The following is a 6,148-nucleotide window of genomic DNA, read 5'->3' as shown; positions in this document are numbered from 1 at the left end:
GGCTGTAGGCACTGTGCCTACTGTGTCTAATGGAAATGTCGGCCCTGAGTAGAAGCTTCAGAAAGCCCTCTGAAATAACAATGAAAAGCCCAAGGAGGACATGTTCATTCCAAGTGGACAGGTGTTGGACATCTTCTTCAGGACACATCCTACATGACAGTAACATGATGGGACACATGGCATGACAGCTCAACAATATTCTTAATGCATGGCTCCAAGAGAGAAGCCACCAGAGAATCCCTCCCATGCCAATAAAAGAGTAGCTTGAGATGAGGTAAGATCTCAGTGGCTTTTGATGAGAAGACTGGGACGGTGAAGGTACCTGGAAGGCCAGCCTAGAGACTAAGGCTCCACATCAAATGCAACATACTTGAGTATTACTACCAGTGACAAGGTTGCTTTTGGGGTGGGGAACAAATTTTTCTCCGGGCAAGTTTGGTCGGGGATCCTGGAGGTTTTGTGACATCTTCTGGGCATGGAACAGGGTCACTGGGAGTGGGGGGGAACATTTCTGAATTTGTGCAGGTGGTTGGACTAGATGATCTTGGGGGTCCCTTCGAACTCTATGATTCTATGATTCTAATATCTCAAAATCCTTTCTGCACCTAGTTCCAAGAGACTGAGTGATGGCAATGAAAACCAGTTCAAGGACTTGGATAGACTGCGTAAATTAAGCCCTGCAGAGATCCCCCATTGGACAGATACATTTTATGGGTGCTGAAGGCTCAAGGGTTTTGCTGTGCCAACAGCTCCGGTGCACAGTGGGGTACCTTCCCAAACGTGACCTGTTCCAGAACATTTTCATGCATATTTGCTGTTATGTGATCCAGCCAACCAGGGATCTTTCATGTGGTCAGCATGAGGGTTTCATGGCACTACATGACCAATGAGATTTGGCTGTAGGACATTATGACATCAGTTACAAGGGAAAGCCTGCATTGTAAATGGGGTGTGACTAGATAACCCTGGAGGTCCCTTCCAGCTCTAGGATTCTAACAGCAAAACTTTTTTTTCTTATCTCCCCCACTTGTATAGAGGAATTCTGATTATCATTTTACACATGTAATGCCTTTTCCCCTTCCCTTGCAAAGATCTCAGAAACTGAGCTTGGTGCAAGCACAGTTCATTTGATATGTCAGGGCCAGATGTTTTGGGTTTCAAATCTATCTGCTACATGTGGTCTGGAGATGGAGTTCCACCACCACCACCACCACATCCCATTCCTTCCGAGAGCCCGGCAAGCCTCCCATGGCAGCACCAGGCAGCCACAACTCCTGGCTCCGCCCTAGGGCTGCCAACCTCCAGGTGATGCCTGGAGATCTCCCGCTATTACCATTGATCTCCAGAGGACAGAGATCAGTTCCCATGGAGAAAATGGCTGCTTTGGAGGGTGAACTCTGTGGCCATTATACCCTGCTGAGTACCTTCCCTTCCCTAAATCCCACCCTCCCAGGCTCCACCTTCGGGTCTCCAAGTATTTCCAAACCTGGAGTGGTGACTCTAGTGTAACAGAGAACACGGTGGAGCACTAGCTAATGGGGGAATCAATAGCAGTGAGCCCAGAAGAAGTCCTGGGCCCGGGCAGCTGCCCCACCTCAGGGTACACTGACACCAGCTCTGGTCCCAGAAGCTGCCAGTCACTCCCAGTATTTTATTTATTTATTTACTTATTATTCATTCATTCATTCATTCATTTGATTAGATTTGTATCCTGCCCACCCTGCAAGCAGGCTCAGGGGTGGCTCCATCATAGAATTCACAACATAACAATACAACACATAGAGAATTAAAAAAACATCTAAAAATCTATCTAGAAACATCAGTATAAAAATGTAATGCCTCAACAGATCTTTAAAAGGTAAAGGTTCCCTTGCTCTGGCCCTGAGTAGAAGCTTCAGAAAGCCCTCTGAAATAGTAATGAAAAGCCCAAGGAGGACATGCTCATTCCAAGTGGACAGGTGTTGGACATCTTCTTCAGGACTCATCCTACATGACAGTAACATGATGGGACCTGGCAGATGTTGTCTCTGGTGTAAAGCATTTGGTGGTCATGTGGCCGGCATGACTAAACACCAAGGCGCACGGAACGCTGTTACCTTCCCACCGAAGTGGTACCTATTTATCTACTTGCAATTTCTTGCTTTCGAACTGCTAGGTTGGCAGGAGCTGGAACTAGAGACTGGAGCTCACTCCGTCATGCGGCAACTCGGGTCTCGAACTGCTGAACTACTGACCTTCCACAGCCTGCAGTTCAGCGTCTTAACCACTTGAGCCACCACAGCTCCTAAACAGATCTTAGCAAGAAGCAATTGGTTCCCAGTTGCCCATTTGGATCTGAGGTCACTGGAGGGGAGGTCGATTGACACGTGGCTGCCCGCTGCCCCAACTAAGAAGTCTGGCAGAAGAGCTCCATCTTACAGGCCCTGTGGAACTGTAATGGGTCCCTCAGGGCCCCGATCTTTAATGGGAGCTCATTCCACCAGGTAGGGCCAGGGCAAGTCACTGAGGCAAGTCGGACATCCCTGTGGCCAGGAACCACCGGGAGATGCTGGTTAATTGATCGTAAGTTCCTGTGGGGCTCATATGGAGAGAGGCAGTCCCAAAGAGGAGGTCCAGCTACTAAATGCAGCTCTCCGTCCCATCCTTTAGGGCAGGGATCCCCAATGTGGTGCCTGTGGGTGCTGTGGAACCTACCAAGTGGGGTTTTTTTGACAGTGTGCAGGGCCAGGTGGGCTTTTTGCATGGCAAGGCTTTTATTTGCCAATGGAGATTTGATTGGCTGCACAGATATATAAAAAATTACTTTGGTAGCCACTGCCACCACAGCACAAGGATCTTAATTGTGTGACTAAAGGTAAGCTGTGGCAGCCATCTTGTGGCTGGCTCCACCTCCTGTGGCGGCCATTTTGAAAGTAGCCATTTTTTTGGCTATGCCCACCATGCTGTGTCAGAAGGCCTGAAGTGCCCACAGGCTCAAGAAGTCTGGGGACCCCTGTTTCAGGGGATACCATCAGAGCAACAGTCCCTTTCTAGTAACATGTTATTATTGACTCAAGAAAAATTACAGCCTGCCGAATGTACCACTTTCCAAGTAACTGTGGGAACCTATAAACCTATAAACACATTGGCCCACCCTTAATATTTACAAACTTAGCTCTAAGCGCTTGAACAGATTATCTTAAGCACGGGTCATTTAAGGGAAACAAACAAAAGGGGGAATTAATGTTTTAATTTCTTGTCGCCCTTTTGTTTTCCTCATTATTTGTGCAGGCCTAGTGGCTAATCCCATTTTAAACCACATTGGCCCACCCTTAATATTTACAAACTTAGCTCTAAGCGCTTGAACAGATTATCTTAAGCACGGGTCATTTAAGGGAAACAAACAAAAGGGGGAATTAATGTTTTAATTTCTTGTCGCCCTTTTGTTTTCCTCATTATTTGTGCAGGCCTAGTGGCTAATCCCATTTTAAACATGAATATATAATAGACCTGGCAGATGTTGTGTCTGGTGTAAAGCATTTGGTTAGTACATCACAGTCTTGAAACACACTTTGGAAGAGCAATGCTTCAGGTTTCACTGTTGCCACAAAACGGCCGTCCCCTTGGAATCGCTGCGGACCATTTATTAAGGGTTGTTCCTTGTAAATTTCCCCCTGAATTTTCTTTCAGTGAAAAGAGGTGATTAATGATACTGGCAACAATTGCGGCTGGCATCGATTGGAGCAAAACAAACTTCTCTGCCACAAAAAGCACCCTCACCTTGAACTCCGGCACCTGTGCAATTACAACACAGTCCCTCCTTGGTACAGAGCCTGCCGAACAGGTTGAGTTGTGCCAAAAGGACTTGATTTGTCACGTAAATGTGAGTTTTGACATTTCAGCTCTTTTCTCCTTGGTCTCAAATCTTTATGTTCTCGTGGTCTTCTATAGCAAAAGAAAAAGACTTAGAGACTTTGTACAAATGTGTTGGGAAATGCCTGGAGATTTGAGGATGGAGCCTGGGGAGGGTGGGGTTTGCAGAGGGGAGGGACCTCAGCATGGTATAATTCCATATAGTCCACCCTCCAAAGCAGCCATTTTCTCCAGAGGAACCAATCTTGGTCATCTGGAGACCAATTCTAACACCAAGAGATTTCCAGGTGCCACCTGGAGGTTGGCAACCCAGTGCACTTGGTGGTTTCTGTTCTAGTATCTCAAGGATGCCCTGACCTGGATGGCCAAGGCTAGGCTGATTTCACCAGATCTTGGAAGCTAAGCAGGGTTGGCCCTGGTTTGTACTTGGATGGGAGACCCCTAAGAAAGTCAAAAGTTGTTCCTCAGAGGCAGGCAATGGTAAATCACCTCTCTTCCTCTCTTGCCTTTGAACCTCCTCAGAGGTCACCATCAACCAGGGGAGACGTGACGGCACTTTCCACCATCACTTCAAAGGTACCTCCCCCACACACCTGTATTTCAGACCTCATCCCACCTATTTCACTTCTCAATATATACCGTCACACTAGGGTTGCCAGGTCCCCTTGCTGTCGTGGTGGGGGGATTGGGGGGGGTCTGGGGGTGAGCAGGACATCATCAGGTGATATCCCAATGCAATGATGTCGCCCAGATGAGACATCATTGTGTTGGCGACATCGCATGCAATGCTCTGGTTTCTGGGCGAAAACTCAATGGTTTTTTTGGCTTCAAAACCATAGAGTTTGCCCAAAAAACAGAGCGCTGCATGCAACGTCGCCAACACAATGATGTCACTTCTGGGCGACATCATCGCTTTGGGGACGTCACCCCAATGATGTCCCTATCTGAGGGTGGGGTTTCTCCCACCGGCCAGCTGCCCAGCAATGGATTGCAGCCCCCAAAATTGGGGGAACCCCTGCTGGGACCTGGGGGCTGGCCTAAGTCACACATGCTCTGTGACCAGGAAGAAGCCCCTGAGGAACATTTGTGTTTACCTGAGATCTATACATTCCATAGGCTGATTAGGGTTTCGGGGGAAGTGCCACCCGTGTCTGCTAAATATAGACCAAGAGCCATGAAGACTCTGTTTTGATCCATCACTTTCTGAAGGTAGGCCATCGTAACTAAACCTCCTCTTATGCAAACCTCCTCTTATGTGTACCAAGACATCTAATTCCTTCCAGATGATAGTGTTACCATAGAGTTTCCAGTGATTCCTAGAGCTTCCCTTTGTCACTTCCGGTAACAACTTCCGGTAAGTAAACCCGGCTGCATCTGTGGGCAGTGAGACCCATCAGGCCCTTGGCAGCCCTACCACAGCACCACGTATATATAACAGGTGCATATTAGGATCGCCAGCTCTAGGTTGGGAAATACCTGGAGATTTGGGAGGTGGAGCCCAGGGAGGGTAGGATTCGGGGAAGGGAGGGACCTCATCAGGGTAGAGTGCAATAGGGCCCACCCTCCAAAGCAGCCATTTTATCAAGGTCATCTGGAGAACAATTGTAATATCGGGAGATCTCCAGGTGCCACCTGGACATTGGCAACCGTTCATATAGTTTTGATTTACTGGTGCACAAAAAACATTAAAAACAGATGTTAAGAAGCAAAATCGGTGCAAAGAAAAAGAAAGTGGCATGAAAACAAAGAGAGAAGGGAAAAGCATTAAAAAAAACAAAATAGGGATATTTAAGTTGAACCAGTGAGCTTGCACAATTCAATCCTTTCTTTACCTAAATTTAGTTCTCCAATCAACAGCCGCTTCTCCGTGTTAGTAACACAGGCTAAGCTTCCTCTCTGCCCGCCCCCTTCTGTATTTTGCCATTACCTGACCTCTTGGCCAGTGTTCCCCCCCCCCCCTTTGCTTTAACAAATGCTTTCATGCTGGTTTTTTTAGGAATCTGCAACCTGACCATGTACGATAAGCCTTTGAATGGGGTGGTGGTGGTGGATGTGATAGAATTTTATTTAATGCATTGGCATGAGCTGTAAATACATATTGCATACAGATATTAAACTGGCCCAGTTTGGATATGAAATAATTACCCTGGGGACACTCAGAGTAAAATAAGTCCTATATAACCATTCAAATATGCATGACGCTATTCGGGTGACCTCTGCTTAATACTAAAGGTCAGCTCCCGAGGAGAAAAGTGAATGTTTACTCAGTATTTTTTATTATATATATATATATATA

This window comes from Gekko japonicus, unplaced genomic scaffold (genome assembly GCF_001447785.1).
Source record: "Gekko japonicus isolate JY-2015 unplaced genomic scaffold, Gekko_japonicus_V1.1 scaffold1108, whole genome shotgun sequence".
In the NCBI taxonomy this organism is placed as follows: domain Eukaryota; kingdom Metazoa; phylum Chordata; class Lepidosauria; order Squamata; family Gekkonidae; genus Gekko; species Gekko japonicus.
The sequence above is the reverse complement of the archived record's forward strand: the minus strand, read 5'-3'. Positions refer to the sequence as shown.